The sequence below is a fragment of the Odocoileus virginianus genome, chromosome 4 (assembly GCF_023699985.2).
Source record: "Odocoileus virginianus isolate 20LAN1187 ecotype Illinois chromosome 4, Ovbor_1.2, whole genome shotgun sequence".
NCBI classification, from domain to species: domain Eukaryota; kingdom Metazoa; phylum Chordata; class Mammalia; order Artiodactyla; family Cervidae; genus Odocoileus; species Odocoileus virginianus.
In genome coordinates this window covers 88,973,874-88,995,073 of record NC_069677.1, presented here as the reverse complement: position 1 = coordinate 88,995,073, position 21,200 = coordinate 88,973,874, and the positions used below count along the sequence as shown (strand labels likewise).

At 44.4% G+C, this 21,200-nt stretch overlaps 1 protein-coding gene across 1 annotated transcript in view; it reads left to right on the top strand.

Moving 5' to 3' along the window:
• The first annotated feature begins 4,923 nt into the window (after nt 1-4,923).
• LOC110143434 (collagen alpha-6(VI) chain) overlaps nt 4,924-21,200 on the top strand; it is a 154,765-nt gene continuing 138,488 nt past the window's right edge. Inside the window, exon 1 of the mRNA XM_070466993.1 lies at nt 4,924-5,045. The gene's annotated coding sequence lies outside the window, so the exon portion shown is untranslated. The remainder of the gene's footprint in view (nt 5,046-21,200) is intronic.

Below are 21,200 nucleotides of genomic sequence, written 5' to 3'. Positions count from 1 at the left end.
ATTTCCATACAAATTGTGAAATTATTTGTTCTAGTTCTGTGAAAAATACCGTTGGTAGCTTGATAGGGATTGCATTGAATCTGGTCCCGTCACTTCATGGCAAATATATGGGGAAACAATGGAAACAATGAGAGACTTTATTTTCTTGGGCTCCAAAACCACTGCAGATGGTGACTGCAGCCACAAAATTCAAAGATGCTTACTCCTTGGAAGAAAAACTACAACAAACTTAGACAATGCATTTAAAAGCAGAGATGTTACTTTGCCAACAAAGGTCTATCTAGTTAAAGCTATGATTTTTCCAGTAACCATGTATGGATGTGAGAGTTGGACCATAAAGAAGGGTGAGCACCTGAGTATTGATGCTTTTGAACTGTGGTGTTGGAGAAGACCCTTGACAGTCCCTTGGACAGCAAGGAGATCCAATCAGTCCATCCTAAAGGAAATCAGTCCTGAATATTCATTTGAAGGATGGATGCTGAAATTGAAGCTCCAATATTCTTATAATGATAATCTGTATCTTTCATCATACATTAAGCTAATATATGGAATGCAGGCATCTTACTTCTTTTACTGAGATCTATTTGACAAACACATTTTAAATTCCTACTATGCGGTAGATACAGCCTTAGGCACTAGGATGTGATTAGCTATGGTCTCCACATTTAGGATCTCTGAGCCTTGTATTGGAGATGAGTCACTAGGTGGGGATACCAGACCACCTCACCTGCTTCCTGAGCAATCGGTATGGAGATCAAGAAGCAACAGTTAGAGCTGGACATGGAATAGATTGGTTCCAAATTGGGAAAGGAGTACGTCAAGGCTGTATATTGTCACCCTGCTTGTTTAACTTATATGCAGAGTACATCATGAGAAATGATGGGCTAAATGAAACACATGCTTTAATCAAGATTGCTGGGAGAAACATCAATAACCTCAGATATGCGGATGACACCACCCTTATGGCAGAAAGTGAAGAGGAACTAAAGAGCCTCTTGATGAAGGTAAAAGACGAAAGTGAAAAAGCTGGCTTAAAACTCAACATTCAAAAAAACAAAGATCATGGCATCTGAAAGAGACACGTGCACCCCAATGTTCATCGCAGCACTGTTTATAATAGCCAGGACATGGAAGCAACCTAGATGCCCATCAGCAGACGAATGGATAAGGAAGCTGTGGTATATATACACCATGGAATATTACTCAGCCATTAAAAAGAATTCATTTGGATCAGTTTTAATGAGATGGATGAAACTGGAGCTCATTATACAGAGTGAAGTAAGCCAGAAAGATAAAGACCAATATAGTATGCTAACACATATATATGGAATTTAGAAAGATGATAACAATAAACCTACATGCAAAACAGAAAAAGAGACACAGATGTACAGAACAGAATTTTGGACTCTGTGGGAGAAGGCGAGGGTGGGATGTTTCGAGAGAACAGCATTGAAACATGTATATTATCAGGGTGAAACAGATCACCAGCCCAGGCTGGCAAGACCCAGAGGAATCGGGTGGAGAGGGAGGTGGGAGGGGGGATCGGGACGGGGAATACATGTAAATCCATGGCTGATTCATGTCAATGTATGACAAAAACCACTACAATATTGTAAAGTAGTTAGCCTCCAACTAATGAAAATAAATGGAAAAAAAAATGATTCCAACCCTTTGGAGTGCCTGACCCATGGAAGTATTCAATGCATATTTTGTTGAATCAATGAGTAAATAAACACAGAGGAAGCAGCCATGTCTATGAGAAGGAAACATGAAAGCAACATGAGATCAAGCAATGGTGACCAATTCTAGGACACCAGACTTCATAAATAGTGGTGGAAAGAGGGCAGAAGGGCAATACAGAAGCCAGAAAGAAGAATAGGAATAGACATAAAGGGCCCTGAGTTTGGGTTCTAATCTACAGGCAGTGAGGAGTCCTTTAGGATATTAAGTCAGCAAAGTGATTAAACAGACGTGTGGTTTAGAAAGATCCCTCTATCAGAAGAATGAAAGATGGATTGGTATGAATCAGGTGGGGTGGAGTGGGTAAGGAGATGGCTTGACTTTGGAAGGTCTAATAGAAGATAATTTTAGTAGCTTGAGGGTTTAAGCTGTGAAAGTCTACCTGGATTGAGTCCTGGATTTATGAGAGAAGTAGACCTGGATATTCCCAAGCTAATGGAAAAGACATTGATTTTCTCCCAAAGGCTGAACTATGAATGTACAGCGTTCCCAGAATCTCATCATTGTTATGGTAGACCACCTATAAGTATGGATTAGGTTAAGAGTTGTCCATGTTTTCTAATGAAATTCATGACTAATTTGATGAGGCTGTCACAGGCATCAAAAACCCATTCAAGCACATATGCTACCCATATTTCCATGGAAGTTACAGATGTTCCTCAAAAAGCTCTGGAAATACAGCAAAGAGAACTGGCCAGTTGCTCATTATTTCTCTGGTTCAGAAATTAAGGGTTGCACAATGGGAAAATTGGGGTCATTTTAGGCAACCACCTGCATTTACAAGATCTTTCTTCCTTCTCTGCCTTTTTGCTCTAGTTTAAGTAAAAAGAAGCATTATTCTTTGGGTGCTGGCCAAAGTTTTATCCAGTTGTAAAATTGGTTTGGGCATCAAAAGATCCAGGGGACATAAAACAGTGTTTTGAGAGACCCCAAAACAATGTGTTGAGGGGACTTGACTTGTTGTCAAGGCAATGCTATCAAGTCTTCACATTATTGATCTGACATGATCATTGGTTCTGGCTAGATCATGAGTCAGAGACTTCTGAACTGCAGAAGCCATTCTATCAGACAGGTATTTCCTATGTTGGTATAATAAAATGGGCATTGTTTGTATGTGTGGTATACTTTCACAACTTCAGGGAGTTGGCTATTGGTTAGAAACCCTGCTAGCAGGAACTACATCTGCCTCTTTCAATAATGATCCTGAAATGAAGAACGTAAACTTGAGTTTTGAAGTGTAGTTTAATAATATTAATGCTCTGGAAGAATATGAAAAATTGAATTAATTTTAGTCATTTTAGGTAAAAACAACAATAATTTGAAGGTTCCGATGTTTATGTGTGTGTGTGTGTTCCAATGTTATCTCAGTCTACTTTGCACCAAAGCCAAGGGATGCACAGAAGAGTCTCCATTCCATAGTCACCTATCTTGGCTCTGCCAAGCCTGTCAGACCACTTTCTTCCCTACAAATTCATCGAAAGAACATTTGAACGCTGAGCAAACTCCACAAAACAACTTGTGATCACTAGCAGAGGACATCAGGCGCCCAGAAAAGCAGTGAGGGGCATGAGTAAGTGTCTTTATTTATATTTCATGGGGGAACAAGCTAATATTAATGATCAGGCCAAAATTACAGTTGGTGATGGTCCGAGTCTTGAAGTTATGCCCCAGACTCCAAAGGAATCCTTGTTCTATGGGAACCATCTCTGCTTTGAACTCATCAACTTGTCAAGTTGACACTCCACGCTACACAAGCACCCCCTAGTCTAGACTGCCTGTGTTCAATTCCAATTCTACCACTTCCAAATTTGTCTTTCTTCAGGTTTAAATTTTTTATTTACTTAGTATAACACTAAATAGTCAAGTTTTAAAAACACTCTTAGTTACCGTGTAGAGGGACAGTGGAAGCAGAAGTCTGTCTTCCAGTCTTTGCTGCTGTTGATTCATTTGTCTGGAACTCTCTTTTCCCTGCGGTGTCACTGATCCTGCTAACAGTGCCAATTGTCTCATTGTATCTCACTGTGCGCACTGTTCATTGAACCCATGGAAGGCAAGGTGCACGCTAAGAGGCTGGAAGAAAACGCAAAGAGTCCTAGGAACCGCGGACACATTTATTCTCTCCTCCCTGGGGCCGCAGCCAGTAGCTGCAGACATAATATAATACAACATAACCACACACAACCCTCCAGGACTTTTCCAGGGGAAGCTTATATATACTTACCAAACAAATAGCCCGTGGCCAAACAAGTACCTTCTGAGGTGCATGCACAGGGCTATATGTGATCTCAGCTGTTGCATAATCATTATTCACAAAATGTGGGGCAAGAGCAGAGGGGCCAGTGGGTCAAGAGAGCTTGACCACCGACATCTTAGCTAATTTCCTTCCCTACACCTGCTTTCATGCCTATCTCACTCTTTAGATTTCAGCTTGAGCTTCATTTCCTTTGGGAAGAGTCTTTTGGCCCTGCAAGACTTGAATTAGGATCCCTTCTTCTCTGTTCTCCTGGCCTCACTTACCGCGCTAGCAAATACCACCCCGGTTCCTGTTTCCACTTGTCCCGCAGTGAGACTGAGAACTGAGAGCCCGACTTGGTTTTGCATCCCAAGCACCTAATAGCAACACTTAATAGGTGCGCAGACATTTGTAAAATGAATGCATGGATAGACAAATGAATGGACAGGCAGTGGATGAGAGAGTCAGAAATACTCTGCTTTGGACCCTGAATTACAAGTGGGGACCTCCGAGGACGCTTGACCTCCATCACGGGGTGCGCAGGGTCTGATCTCCGTTCACAGGCAAGTTGGGGCAGTTTCCACCACCCTGCGCATCTGGCGGGCGCAGAGAAGGCGCGCACCTCCAACACCCCAACTTCTCCGACCTCAGCTTCTTCCCGGGTCTGCAGCCGAGGGCAGAGGTTTCACGGAGGGGAGAGGTCGGCGGGGCAGTGACTGCCCCAGGAACCCCTCAACGGCTTCCATTCCCTTCCTGCGGCTGAGCCCCCTTCCTCGGGGAAGCGCGCTGGGCCGGGGCCGCCGGGGCGGGGAAGGGTCGGCTCGGGGCGGGGAGAAGCGTTTATATAGCAGCGAAGAGGGGTTGGGAGCTAACGCCCGCCTGCGGGACACCGGGAGGCCAGAGGCTGTCCGCGCCGCCTCCTCCCTTCCAGCGTCTCCCCGGTCACCGCGGGTCTCCCCGGCGCGGGGCACTGGGCACTGCGCTCCCGGCGGTGCCTTGCGCTCTGCTCCGCGCGCTGCGAGATCTGCCCGGGCTCCGGAAGGGCCGGGGACCGCGAGGACGTTTCCCCGAGGTAAGTGCTGGAGCCGCCGTTAGCCGGACCGACCAGAGCCAAAACTAGGTTGGCAAGTGGTCAGAGGATGCAGGGAAGGGACGCGCAGGATGGAGGGTGCTGCGTGAGGACCCGGGAAAGGAATGAAGGAGTGTAAGAAGCTCAAACCCGCCGCTTCTGTTTCCCCTCCTCCAGGCAGCATTCGCTGCCCTCGCTGCGACTTTTTCTCGCATCCTCCCCTTGGAGAGCGCACAGCACCCTCGGGTCGCTCTCGGCACCCGGCACCCTGTCCCGCACCCCACGACTGCCCCCACTCACTAACGGTGTCCCCACTCCCAACACAAGGTCTGGAGTGTGGCAGGCACCCGGGACCGCACGGGGAATGGATGGATGAGGTTGTAACCAGCCGGGGTCAAAAGTCCCTTCCAAGCCCGTCCAGACCCAGCATGTACGTTTGCTCCTGCAGTCACCCAGATTCATTAAAGCTGCCTGAAGTTTTATTGCTGATTGAAGGGAGGAGAGAAGATGGGGAAAATCCGCCCTTTTATGAATGCCCAGTAACATTCTACAGTGAGTGGATCCTCAGCTAGCTGGCTCAGCTCAACTGTGCAAATGATGTCAACGGGGCGGGTAAGGGCAGGCAGGCGGGAAGAGGGAAAATATTGGCCCTACGAAGTGATTTATTTTCTTCTGTGTCATTTTGTGATAAAGATTTCTCATTTCTCTTTTTAGAAGTCTAATCTATGGAGATATTAAAGGTGGTCTTTGTCAGTTGGAGGAAAGGTTTCCATAGGGGACTAGGGTGGTAATGTTGATTAGCAATAGCTGAGGTGTCTGTAAAAATCATGAGACTTAAGACAGGAAAGCTATTACAAGTCTTTCATTAAGAATTTCTGCAGTTACCGAATCCGCAGTTACACTGCTTTTTTAAAAGGATCTATTTGATGAGTACTATTTTAAGACAAAACTTTCCAGCATGGCATTGTCTAATACATAGGTGACCTTAAAAGTTTTCCTTCATAAAGGAAGCTATCAGCTTTCTCCCTCCTCCCACATTTTATTCCAAAATATTAGAAGTGCAAAGGAAACCTGAAAGGGAAGCTTATCTTTTACTCAAAAGTCCAGGTTAGAAAACTGTCCAAAAGGACGCCGTGCCATGTGAAATCAAATTTTATGGTGTACATAAAAAACTTCATGGGAAGCACTCCTTGAAGAATCATCTTTAACCTTTTCTGTAGTAAGAAAAATCATCTACTTTTACTAAATCTTCTTGTGAAACAATTCTCAAAAAAACCCGTTGTTAAACATAACATACTTGCAACTTGCACTTTTCACATCCCCTTCAGATAGTCCAAACTGCAAGAAAGTTTGGATATTTGGAATGTTTATCAAGAATGAATTTTTTCTTAATCTATTTACATGGAGAGTGCCAAGAGTGACTAATTAAGACACCAAACAAAAGTCAGATTATAAGCACTGTGGATAAAAGTTGGTGCATTATGCCTCTATATACACGGTATTCTATGTAGTCCTGCTAATACAATTGTATTAAAAATGACTGAAAATATATTCCTTGACAGTAAATATCTACTGTCCACGGAATTTCTCAAAAATATACTATTGTCAGGTATACAATCTACAAGTAAATAAAAGTGGTCCCAGCTAATGAGGGTGTATTTGTAACCAAAAATCACTCACTCTTACAGTCCCAAGAAATAAGTATGAAGATTTTTCTATGCTTCTTCTTTTATAAATGTCATGAATATAAGACTTCTTCAGGATGATCAAAAGTTGGCCAAAACTTTTTTCTCTTGTCCTGACCTTTTTGTTCTTTCTTGTCATTGCTATTTAAAGTAGGAAGTGGATTAGCTTTGCTCTGAAAAGAATCTATATTCAAATTATAGAAGAGCTTGAAGTGAAGTGAAAGTCATTCAGTCGTGTGTCTAACTCTTTGCTATCCCATGGACTGTATAGTCCATGGAATTCTCCAGGTCAAAATACTGGAGTGGGTAGCTTTTCCCTTCTCCAGGGGATCTTCCCAACCAGGGATTGAACCCAGGTCTCCAGCATTGCAGGTGAATTCTTTACCATCTGAACCACCAGGGAAGCCCATAGAAGAGCTTGGACAGCCGCTTAATCTCTCTGAATCTTTTCTCACCTGTCACAGGGAGCATGCTACCTACATGCCTCACAGGGATATGTGAGGAAAAGAAAAAAGATCCTTATAAAATGCCAGACACACGTGATCAATAAACAAGGGTGATAGTGATGGTTGTGGTAATTCGTAAGGGTCAAGACCCCTAAAAGTGTGCCCAATAATTCATTTATCATTGAGCCCAATTTTAGTCCGTATTTTGATCTCACTGAAATACCTTGTTGCCATGGAGTGTAAGATGATTGTAACATGATTCATAGACATGCATAACTCACTCAACGTTGTAGTCTCCCTTTTCCACCTGGAAGTGTTCCAGTTGGTAGAGATCATTTAGGGAAAGACCAGTCACTCAGGCATGCTGCCATCCCGAAAGAGCTGTTTGGGAGTTGTGGCTGTTCTAATTCATTCTGTCTCTTTGCCTCTTTTGCTTTACAAGTTAGAGGAAATTTTCTAGAAAAGTCCAGTGGTGCCTGCAGGTCGAAGACTGAAAAATGCACTCACTGTTTTAGTGTCTTTGGATAATGGTTTTGTGATAGCAAAAATATCTTTCTACTTTCAGCAGAAAGGCATTAGGTTTACATTTTCAGAATTTTAAATTAAAGGCCTATAAAGCACCCTTCAGTTCTTCAAGGGAATGGAAAATTTAGAAGGCGTACAGGATGCTTTGTAGAACAGTTAAGGCTAGACTTTTTCAATGAAGAAATAGTGGTTAGAAAGATTTGGTCTCCCTCCTTTTCCAGATTCCTCACCCTCATTCCAAACTTGTCTTTTCTTGGGGTGACCCTAAGGTGCTGACAGGGAAATCTGGATGAAGATACCATGAATAAAAATGGATACTGTTTGGCTAACATAAGGAATGCACAGAAAGAAAGGTCTCCTGTGTTATAACCGCTATGTTTCCCACAGTACCTGGCGCTTAGTCGGTACTCAAGAAATATTTGATAAATAAATGACTAAGTCATTTTGCAATTTTAGTGAAAGTCTGGCTGATGGACCCTTTTCATGTAAATCTGGAGCAGTTGTACTTAGAAAATCCAGACAGGAGAAGCGGGATCACCTCTTGCTTATGTCTTTTGCTGAAGAAGAAAGATTCTAAATCTTACCTTTATGAGTCATTTTGATTGACTGAGATAACCCTAAAAGCTAACACTTTTTATGATTCTAAACAGCAAACCTCAGGAAATTTGCTGATTTAATTTTTCCATGAAAAGAAAGTTTTCCCCCAAATGCTCAAAAGATGGAGAGGAGGCAAGAAAAATAAAGCACCCAAACCAACTCTGTCTCAAGCCTTAGCATTCCCCTCAAATCACAAAGAGATAATATGTATACATTTCATGATTCTTTAGCCATTTATAGTTAAGGATGGGGTATTTATTTGACTCAAACATGTTTTTGCAATGCTTTAAGTACTGTATCCTAAACTTTAGAGGGGAAAGATTTTGTCAGAGTTATTTGGCAAAGGCATTTGTGTTGGCTTGAAAACCCATAAGCTAATCACTTATTGAGCCCTTTAAAAACAACTCGATGAATGTCTGGCAAGATGTTGTGACTGAAATTCTCCATTGCATGAGTCCAAATACAATAGAACTTTGAAGATCCTGGGTGAGTGAGAGTCATATTTGGCAGTTTTTGTTTGGTGGGAAAAAAAATACCCCAGGGCATCAAATGGTCTATGTGCTATCTTTCGGTACCCCACCTCACCATAAGTCAGTAGGTGTGGACAACGCTGTGATCAATCACATTTGTGTGTGCATTTCTCTGGGCAGATGGTGTTTTGTGTTCTAGTAGATTTCCCTAATGCCCAGGCTTTTCTCTTCTCCGCTGGCTGGCAGAGGATATCAGAGCCTTATGCGTGTCCCTTCTGCATTTGGTGTTTCAGTGCTAGCTGCAGGCTTCTTATGTCAAACCCCTGTGGAGGCCTTGAGGCTTTTCTCTGGCCTTGGGAGCATGGTTGACTCACTCTGGGAGCAACTGCTTACCCAGTAACTGATGAAAGCTGGTGAATAAGTATCCTCAGGCTTCTCACACCTTGGGGGAGGCCACTCTTGAGGTCTGATCTTTATGTTCTTCTCAAGGTGCCCAAGGGGATGAGCTCCAGCTGCCCAGAACGTTAACCCACTTGCTCATTCACAGCTCTACCTGGCTCCCTGTCTCACCTCCCTGCCCCTCGACCAGTGATTCCAGGGATCCTCTCCTCAATAAACTTGTTGCACAAATTCTTGTCTAGACTCTGCCTTGAGGGAACCCAACCTACCACATGCTTGTTAATGGTTTCAGTAAAGGCAGTGTTTTAGCCCTAAGTATTCTGTAGATTGTAGTCTAGCCAAAGGTGAATTGTATTGCTCTTCATCCTGCTTGTGGTGCTAGTTGTCTTGCTGTATCTCACTGTGTACACTATTCGCTGAACCCATGGTAGGCAAGACGGGAGCTGAGAGGCCGGAAGAAAATGCTAGGAGCTATGGGAACTGCAGACGCATTTATTCCCTTCTGGCTGGTACGTAACACAACATCACCACACACAACCTGTGACCAAGCGAGTACCTTGTGGCATGCATGAAGTGAAGTGAAAGTCGCTCAGTCGTGTCCGACTCTTTGCAACCCCATGGACTGTAGCCTGCCAGGCTCTTCTGTCCATGGGATTCTCCAAGCAAAAATACTGGAGTGGGTTGCCATTCCCTTCTGATCCGGGGATCAAACCTGGGTCTCCTGCATTGCAGGCAGATTCTTTATTCACAGGTAAAGAATCTGTCTGTGACATGCATGCACAATGCTATAAATGATCTCAGCTGTTACATAGTCATTATTTACGAAACATGGGGTGAGAGCCTGAACGTGCCATCTTGGCTAATTTTCTCTCTCCCCACACTCCACCCCTTCAGGGTCTCTTGTCCCATGGATTATGTAGGTTCTGCCCTCTGTAGCCTCCCCCTAGCACACAATGCCACCAGTTGAACACACATCCCGCAACAGCAGTTATATCCCCAACACATAGCAAAACTCAATGCCAGGCATCATCTGGAATGCATGTTGCAGTCCTTGCCCTCACGGGGTTAGAAGGGCCACCCACTCCATGTGGAGTGCCTTCATCTGCCATGGCCAAGTCCAGTCCACTGTCTGTCCTTCTGAGAGTGCAGGAAACCCTCTGCAGAGGCAACTCCACTGCTGTGGAATTTTATCACTATGGAACCACACGTGCCAGGCCCACCCCTTCAAGGAGGGGGGTTGTTTTTTAAGGCATTCACAGCTCATTCATATGATCAGTTTTCTATATCTGAGGACACAGCCTTCACAGTGCATTGTCTACATCATAGGACATAGCCTTTATAGTACACTGTTCTACATAGGACACAGCCTTCATTCACAGTACACTGTCTACATAGGACACAGCCTTCACGAAACACTGTCTACACAGGACACAGCCATCATTCACAGTACACTGTCTACATAGGACACAGCCTTCACGGTACACTGTCTATATAGGACACAGCCTTCATTCACAGTACACTGTTCTACCTAGGACACAGCCTTCACGGTACACTGTCTACAGAGGACACAGCCTTCACAGTAGAGTCTACAGGGGACACAGCCTTCACAGTACACTGTCTACATAGGATACAGCCTTCATAGTATACTGTTCTACATAGGACACAGCCTTCATTCACAGTACACTGTCTACAAGGGACACAACATTCATGGTACAATATTCTACATTGGACACAGCCTCCATAGTATATTGTTCTATACAGGACACAACCTACACAGTACACTGTTCTACATGGGACACAGCCTTCATTGACAGTACACTGTCTACATAGGACACAGCCTTCACAGTACACTGTCTATACAGGACACAGACTTCACAGTACAGTCTACACAGGTCACAGACTTCACAGTACACGGTCTAAATGGGACACAGCCTTCACGGTACACTGTCTCCATAGGACACGGCCTTCATGGTACACTGTCTACAGAGGACACAGCCTTCACGGTACACTGTCTACAGAGGACACAGCCTTCACAGTACACTGTCTACATAGGACACAGCCTTCACGGTACACTGTCTACAGAGGACACAGCCTTCACAGTACACTGTCTACAGAGGACACAGCCTTCACGGTACACTGTCTACATAGGAAACAGCGCTTATGGTACACTGTCTATAGAGCACACAGACTTCACAGTACACTGTCTGCATAGGACACAGCCTTCACAATACACTGTCTGCATAGGACACAGCCTTCACAGTACACTCTCCACAGAGGACACAGCCTTCATGGTACACTGTCTACAGAGGACACAGCCTTCACGGTACACTGTCTACATAGGACACAGTCTTCAAGGTACACTGTATACATAGGACACAGCCTTCACGGTACACTCTCTACATAGGACACAGCCTTACGGTACAGTGGCTACATAGGACACAGCCTTCACAGTACACTGTCTGCATAGGACACAGCCTTCACAGTCCACTGTCTGCATAGGACACAGCCCTCACAATACACTGTCTATATAGGACACAGCCTTCTCAGTACACTGTCTACATGGGACATAGTCTTCACGTTACACTGTTCTACATAGGATACATTCTTCACTGTAAACTGTATATATAGGACACAGCCTTCACGGTACACTGTCTACACAGGACATAGCCTTACGGTACACGGTCTACATAGGACACAGCCTTCACGTTACACTGTTCTACATAGGATACATTCTTCACTGTAAACTGTATATATAGGACACAGCCTTCACAGTACACTGTCTACACAGGACATAGCCTTACGGTACACGGTCTACATAGGACACAGCCTTCACTGTACACTGTCTACATAGGACACAGTCTTCAAGGTACACTGTATACATAAGACACAGCCTTCACGGTACACTGTGTTCATAGGACACAGCCTTCACAGTACACTGTCTGCATAGGACATAGCCGTCACAATACACTGTCTATAGAGGACACAGCCTTCTCAGTACACTGTCTACATGGGACACAGTCTTCATGTTACACTGTTCTACATAGGACACATTCTTCACTGTAAACTGCATACATAGGACACAGCCTTCACGGTTCACTGTCTACAGAGGACACAGACTTTACAGTACACCGTTCAACACTGGACAGAGCCTTCAAGGTACACTCTTCTACGTAGGGCACAGATTTCACAGTACAGTGTCTACAGAAGACACAGCCTTCACAGTACACGCTTCAACATAGGACACATCCTTCATGGTACAGTGTTCTACACAGGATACAGACTTCATGGTACCATGTTCTACATAGGACACATCCTTCATGGTACAGTGTTCTACACAGGTTACAGCCTTCATGGTACCGTGTTCTACATAGGACACAGCCTTCATGGTACAGTATTCTACACAGGATACAGCCTTCATGGTACCGTGTTCTACATAGGACACAGTCTTCATGGTACAGTGTTCTACATAGGACACAGCCTTTGCAGGATATCATTCTACACAGGACACAGCCTTCATTGTACACTATTCTACATAGGACACAGCCTTCATGGTACACTGTCTACTTAGGACACAGCCTTCACAGTACGCTGTCTACAGAGGACACATTCTTTATGGTACACTGTCTACAGAGGACACAGCCTTCACCGTACACTGTCTACGGAGGACACAGTCTTCATGGTACACTGTCTACAGAGGACATAGCATTCATGGTACACTGTCCAACAAGGACACAGCCTTCACGGTACACTGTCTACACAGGACACAGCCTTCACGGTACACTGTCTACAGAGGACACAGCCTTCACAGTACACTCTCTACAGAGGACACAGCCTTCACGGTACACTGTCTACAGAGGACACAGCCTTCAAATTACACTCTCTACAGAGGGCGCAGCATTCATGGTACATTGTCTACATAGCACACAGCCTTCACGGTACACTGTCTACAGAGAAAACAGCCTTCACGGTACACTGTCTACAGAGGACACAGCCTTCACAGTACACTCTCTACAGAGGACACAGCGTTCACGGTACACTGTCTACAGAGGACACTGCCTTCACGGTACACTGTCCACAGAGGACACAGCCTTCACGGTACACTGTCTACAGAGGACACAGCTTCTCAGTACACTGTTCTACATAGGACACAGCTGTCACAGTGCACTCTCTACATCGGACACAGCCTTCACGGTACAGTGTCCACTGAGGACACAGCCTTCATGGTACACTGTCTACATAGGACACAGCCATCACAGTTCACTGTCTACAAAGGACACAGCCTTCACAGTACACTGTTCACCGAGGACACAGCCTTCACGGTACACTGTCTACATGGGACACAGCCTTCACAGTACACTCTTTTATATAGGACACAGCCTTCACGTTACACTGTCTATATAGGACACAGCCTTCACGGTGCACTGTCTACAGAGGACACAGCCTTCTCGGTACACTGTCTACAGAAGACACAGCCTTCAAATTACACTCTCTACAGAGGGCGCAGCATTCACGGTACATTGTCTACATAGCACACAGCCTTCACAGTACACTGTTGTACATAGGACACAGCCTTCACAGTACATAGTCTACATAGGACACAGCCTTCATGGTACAGTGTTCTACATAGGACACAGCCTTTGCAGGATATCATTCTACACAGGACACAGCCTTCATTGTACACTATTCTACATAGGACACAGTCTTCATGGTACACTGTCTGCTTAGGACACAGCCTTCACAGTACGCTGTCTACAGAGGACACATTCTTTATGGTACACTGTCTACAGAGGACACAGCCTTCACCGTACACTGTCTACAGAGGACACAGTCTTCATGGTACACTGTCTACAGAGGACACAGCATTCATGGTACACTGTCCAACAAGGACACAGCCTTCATGGTACACTGTCTACACAGGACACAGCCTTCATGGTACACTGTCTACAGAAGACACAGCCTTCAAATTACACTCTCTACAGAGGGCACAGCGTTCACGGTACATTGTCTACATAGCACACAGCCTTCACGGTACACTGTCTACAGAGAAAACAGCCTTCACAGTACACTGTCTACAGAGGACACAGCCTTCACGGTACACTGTCTACAGAAGACACAGCCTTCAAATTACACTCTCTACAGAGGGCACAGCATTCACGGTACATTGTCTACGTAGCACACAGCCTTCACAGTACACTGTCTACAGAGAAAACAGCCTTCACGGTACACTGTCTACAGAGGACACAGCCTTCATGGTACACTGTCTACATAGGACACAGTCTTCACGGTACACTGTGTACATAAGACACAGCCTTCATGATACACTGTCTACAGAGGACATAGCCTTCACAGTACACTGTCCACCGAGGACACAACCTTCACGGTACACTGTCTACAGATGACACAGCCTTCACAGTCCACTCTTTTACATAGGACACAGCCTTCATGGTACACTGTCTACATAGGACACAGCCTTCTCGGTACACTGTCTCCAGATGACACAGCCTTCTCGGTACACAGTCTACAGAGGACACATCCTTCACAGTACACTGTCTAAAGAGGACACAGTGTTCATGGTACACTGTCTACATAGGACACAGTCTTCACAGTACACTGTTCTACATAGGACGCATTCTTCATCGTACACTGTCTACATAGGACACAGCCTTCATGGTTCACTGTCTACAGAGGACACAGCCTTTACAGTACACCATTCTACATATTACAGAGCCTTCATGGAACTCTCTTCTACATAGGGCACAGCCTTCATGGTACAGTGTTCTACACAGGACACAGCCTTCATGGTACCGTGTTCTACATAGGACACAGCCTTCATGGTACACTCTTCTACACAGACACAGCCTTCATGGTACACCATTCTACATTGGACACAACCTTCAGGGTACACTCTTCTACATAGGACACAGCCTTCACGGTACACTGTTCTACACAGGACACAGCCTTCATGGTACACTGTTCAACACTGAATACAGCCTTCATGGTACACTGTTCTACATAGGACACAGCCTTCTCAGTACACTCTTCTAAATCTCCATCATAGGACACAGCCTCTACTGTACAATGTTCTGCATAAGACACAGTCTTTACTGTATACCTTTGCAGAAATCAGTCCATTGTTGCATCTGCATAACCCAGATGGGGCCCCCGCCAATTCGGGCCCCCCTTGGGGTCTTCACACTTTCAAAATGGCATCTCACATGCTGTTCCGTCCACTTCTCTCAGTAAGGACCCACAAAACCCCACAGATGCTGGGCCTACCCCTGTATCCCAGAGTCACAAAAGCCAAGCTGCCAAGGTTTCCCTGGCTTTCACCAAAATTGCTTACCCAAGTCAATCAACTCTACCTGAGTATATGGTCGATATGTCAAGAACTCAGTCACATTGGGGGCCCCTTGGGGATGCCCCCCTTGAACCACTGGCTGCTCACGCTTCACTTTCTGCCATGTGACAGTCATCACTGCCAGATGGGGACTGGTGGTCTCAGTGCTCCTTGCCATCACCCCTCATTTTACCTCATAGTCAAAGGCAGTGGGTTCCTCAAGGCCACATACCTCTTGCTCCAGCATGCACGTGCAATGCTCTAGCCTTCCTCTTGCCTCTGCAGCGTGTGCACTTCTGCATCATCATGGAGGTCACCGTCCATATTCGCCTTCAAGGCAATCAGGAAAGTCCACCCCATGGTACCAGTGGCAGTATGTGCCACTCTGTCCAGCAAATGGGGGTTCACCACCTTAATGCCTTCTCAAGGCTGTGTTGTGACCAGTCCACCGCCTCCCAGTCTTCCACCAGGGCCCACACCAAGAGGACCATGGCCACCGGGTACCACATGCTGCATGGTGGCCACTGGCTTCCGCCATCCAGTAGAGTCTTAGACTCTTCTACCTTCTGTGTATTCTGCCGACTATCCCCATTGTGTCACTGACCCTGCTCACTATGCCAATTGTTCTCGCTGTTCCTCACTGTGTGTGCCATTTGCTGAACCCATGGTAGACAAGGTGCAAGCTAAGAGGCTAGAAGAAAACGCGAAGAGGAACTGCAGACACATTTGTTCTCTTCTGGCTGGTACAGCAGCCGTGGCTGCAGACGTAACAAGGCACAACATCACCACACACAACCCGTGACCAAGCAAGTACCTTGTGATGCTCATGTGCAGTGCTACAAAGGCTCTCAGACATTACATAGTCATCATTTACAAAATGTGAGGCCAGAGGGCCTGAACACCACACCATTTTGGCTAAATTGCTCTCTCCCCACATGAATCAAGAATGGAATTCTTGCTTTTCACAGGATTTTGAGCAGAATTTTGCCCCCAGCTAGTGCTATTTCAATTGTATCTGGGTCAGTTGGCTTGTTGGTTGTAACCTGATCCTGAATTCCCATGAGCTCTCTGAGAACTGTGTCAGGAGCCCATGGAGGGAGATAAACAGTGGAGGGAGATATCAGCAAAGGTTCAGTATGACCCCATCTTTAGAGAAATAGCATCTCCCAGGGGTTATGAAAAGTGGCTCAAACCCATGCTCCACAGAATGGGACCAGTGTCTCGATAATTCTGGTGGATGTTCCCACCCACTCACAGTTTTGGTCACCACTTCTTTCCTGTGGTAGGGTTCTCTAATAAGATATATGGAGGTATGTAGAAGTGGATATTAATGATAGGAATTGGCTCACATGGGGCTGAAAAGTCCGTTGATCTTCCACTTACAAGCCAAGGCCCAGGAAAGTCAGTGGTATCAAAAGTCTGAGTCTGAAGGCCTGAGAATCAAGAGCTCCATAATCCAAGGGCAGAAGTAAATGGACTTTCAAGCTCAAGAAGGAGAGCAGATTCACCCTTCCTCTTTGTGTTCTAATCAGGCCATCAATAGATTGGATGATGCCCAGTTGCCTTGGTGAAGGTTATCTTCTTTATTCATTCTGCCAATCCAAATACTAATCTCTACAAGAAACACCGTCACAGGCAAACCCGGAAGTAATGTTTTATCATCTCTTGCATGCGTAGTTGCTTCAGTCATGTCCAGCCCTTTGCACCCCTGTGGACTGTAGCCAAGCGCCTCTGTCCGTGGGATTCTCCAGGCAAGAATACTGGAGTGAGTTGCCATGCCCTCCTCCAGGGGATCTTCCTGACCCAGGGATTGAACCCGCATCACTTATGTCTCCTGCATTGGCAGGTGTGCTCTTTACCACTAGGGCCAACCGGGAAGCCCTTGCCATCTCTTAGCTCAGTCAAATTGACTCATGAAACTTGCCATCACATTTCCTGGTTACTTACAAATCCACCTTCAACCCCAAGTCAGACCTCTCCATGGAACTCAGACCCAGACATCTAATTGTCCGAACATCTTTCACCAAAACAGCGTAAAAGCCCTGTTCTTCTTCCTAGTCTTCTTCAGTCCTATCTAATCAGTCTCTACATCCTACCATTTGTTTCCTGCTGATTTCTGCAAACCCCTCTCCATCCTCCCTGTCATCTCTGCTCTTGGTCCCCAAACACCATCCTCTTTTTCACCCAGACCACAATCACCTCCTTGACCACCTCCCTTCTCCAGTCTTTCTCCTCTTCTAGCATTTTCCATATTTCAGCTTCAAGTGAATTCCCTAAAACTGCCTGCTCATACTTTTTTTTCTGCCTAAAATCCTCCATTGCCTTTGGATTAAATTCAAAATCCTTGCCATAGTTGAAAATCCCCCACTATCCAACCTTAATTCACCTCTTCCTGCCTCTGGCCTATTTCTTTGCTACCACGGCCAATCTTTCAGGAGACCTTGCTCTCTCTCACCTCCTGCCATTAACATTTGCAATTTCCTCCACCTAGAAGAGTATTTTCTGGGCTTAAATCTGGCGTACTGCTTCTCTCCCCTTAGGCTCAGCTAACATGCCCATCCCTTGGGAACGTGTTACCGAGTCCCGCCTACTAGGTAAGATACCCTCCCCTGAGTCCTACCATACCCTGAGTTCCCACCATTTCCACTGAACTGTGGTTGCTTTGTCTTTCATGTTCACTAAGTTATCTTCAGTACTAACCACTCATTAGATACTCAGTAAATATCCACTGTAGAAGAAATGAACTGAAATCGGGGCTTCCTCACTAGGTGATGACCAAGAGCAAGTCACATAAGCTCTCTGAACTTTCATCTTCACATCTAAAGTACAAATTCTATCCAAACACAGAGGTTGAGAGGATTTTGTTCATTGGTGCTGAACAGAAGATTTTTCTTTTAGATTCATCAAGATAAGCATTATGCTTGACCTGAGCCTGTGATGTTATGAGATGGTAAAGCCCATGTCGCAGGATGCCTAAGTTTAAAGGGCACTCTGGGTGGAAGGGCTTTGGGTGGAAGCCAGGAGGAGGAAAGTACCATGTAGCTAAAATTATCCTGCTTTCAAACCCGAGGTGGAGTGTGTGCTTAGAAATGAAAGTGATATAATAACATATAAGGTGCCTAGTTCCCTCACACACAGTTTCTTCCAAATAATCCTTCTCCTCCGGCTTCAACATCTGCATTTCCTGGGTTAATGCCATGAATCCAGCTTCTAAACGGAGGAGATTATTCCAAGAATTTTGCCTTAAAAAATTATTCTCCACTGCAGTTCCTCCTCAGTTTCCCCCTTCTCCAGGATTGCTGTCATCGTTCTTGAAACACACCATGAAGCATCTCATTCTTGGACTTCCAGGAACTTCTGAAAGTCCTTACAAACCCAGCTGCACATTTGTAGATTTAACTGGGTGGAGGTAGGCACTAAATTAATTAACAGATTTGCACTGGGCAATGATTAAGGCAAAAAACTTTTCATACTTTAGTAATGGGAAACTGGCTAAATACATAATTTGGGTAAAAATTAGGATAAAAAAGTAACTTCAAGGCTATGTATCTGCACATGTACAGGGCTTTTATTTTTAATTTTAATTATTTAAAGCTTTCTTGAAATATTGTTGATTTATAATGCTGTGTTAGCTTCAGGTATGCAGCAAAGTGATTTAGCCATACACACAGACAGATAAGACTTTTTAGAATCCTTTCCATTACAAATTATTGCAAGACACTGAGTTAGCTCCCTGTGCTATTCAGTAGGTCCTTGCTGTTCATTTATTTTATTTAGTAGTTTGTGTATATTAATCCCCAATGCTTACTTTATCCCTCCCCTCCTTTTCCCACTGTTAATCATACATTTATTCTCTATGGCTGTGAACTTATTTCTGCTTCATAGATATGTTCATTTGTGTTGTGTTTTAGATTCCACATATACAAGTAGTAGCATATGGTATCTCTCTTCCTGACTTATTTCGTTTAGTATCATCTCCAGATTTATCCATGTTGCTACAAATGACATTATTTCATTCTTTTTATTGCTGAATAATATTTCATTATAGATATAGATATAGATAGATAGATATGTGTGTGTGTGTGTGTGAAAGTGAAAGTTGCTCAGTCATGTCTGACTCTTTGTGACTCCATGGACTATACAGCCCATGGAATTCTTCAGGCCAGAATACTGGAGTGGGTAGCCTGTCCCTTCTCCAGGGATTCTCCAGGGGATCTTCTTGACCCAGGAATCGAACCATGGTCTCCTGCATTGCAGGCAGTTTCTTTACCAACTGAGCTATCAGGAAAGACTCTGTGTGTGTGTGTGTGTGTGTGTGTGTGTGTGTGTGTGTGTGTATACATACATACATACCACATCTTCTTTATCCATTTGGCTGTCGATGAACACGTAGGTTGCTTCCATGTCTTGGCTATTGTAAATTGTGCTGCAAAGACATTGGGTTGCATATATCTTTTCTTTTTTCTTTTTTTTTTCTGCAAAAGAACTTGTAGTTTTCTCCAGATATATGCCCAGGAGTGGGATTACAGGACTGAAATTCTGTCATTGAAATTGACTTTGATTAATATTTTCAAAAGTTCATTGTCAGCTTGTTGTTTGACTTTTCATTAGATTACAGGATCCTGCTCCTGGGATATATTTTGAGAAAACTATCATTTGAAAACTATAAATATTATAGCAGCTCTGTATTTAGTTTTTTAAGAAAGACTTTTAAATAATATTTAGTAAGTTACTGCTTTGGCACACCTACGTAAATCTATGGCAATCCACTTTTTAAGTCCACTGAGCCTGGGATGCTCATCCCACTCTGATACACAAAGTTTATGAATGCTCTTTATTTCTATACATCCCCCAAATTTGTGCACATTTAGCCATTTATGGGCTTCCCTTGTGATTCAGCTCGTAAAGAATCCGCCTGCAATGTGGGAGACCTGGCTTCGATCCCTGGGTTGGGAAGATCCCCTGGAGAAGGGAAAGGCTACCCACTCCAGTATTCTTGCCTGGAGAATTACATGGACTGTATAGTCCATGGGGTCGCAAAGAGTTGGACACGACTGAGCAACTTTCAGACTTCACTTCAGCCATTTGTAATTAACAATCATTATACTAAGAAAAATGGGTAAATTAATGGTTGATAGCATTGTCAACATTTGAGACCCACTTCATAAATCCATATTTATGTATCCCTAGATGCAAAGTACTTTAGATAGATGATGTTTTTCTCCTCAAAGCCTAAGGGTTTTATGTCTCTTTTCTTTTTTTATTTATGTCTTGCTCCTTTAGTTCTTTCCATTTCTTCATGAAGGAAGTTGCAATTAGGCATGGATGTTGTGCTGTCATCTCAATCAACAGCTTTCCAAGGAATCAAGGAATTGAGCTGGGCAGCACAGTGGACACTGGAGAGATTGTGGCTCCATATTTGTGTGTCTGTAACTCCCAGCTGAGAAAGAAGATGTGACAAGAATAGGTGACAAGGTTAGATCCACCCGGGTAGAAAGAGATGGTTGCCTCCAGATTTTTTTCACACAGTGGATCTCCAATACTCTATGTCATGGAAATAGTGGATACTATGGATACTCTATGTCAATTACCTTATCACTTATTAAGCATGTTATATGCATCATCAGATTTAATCCACAGCAACTCAGTGAGAAAAGTGGTACTATCATTATCCCCCTTTCACTGATGAGGGTCTGAAG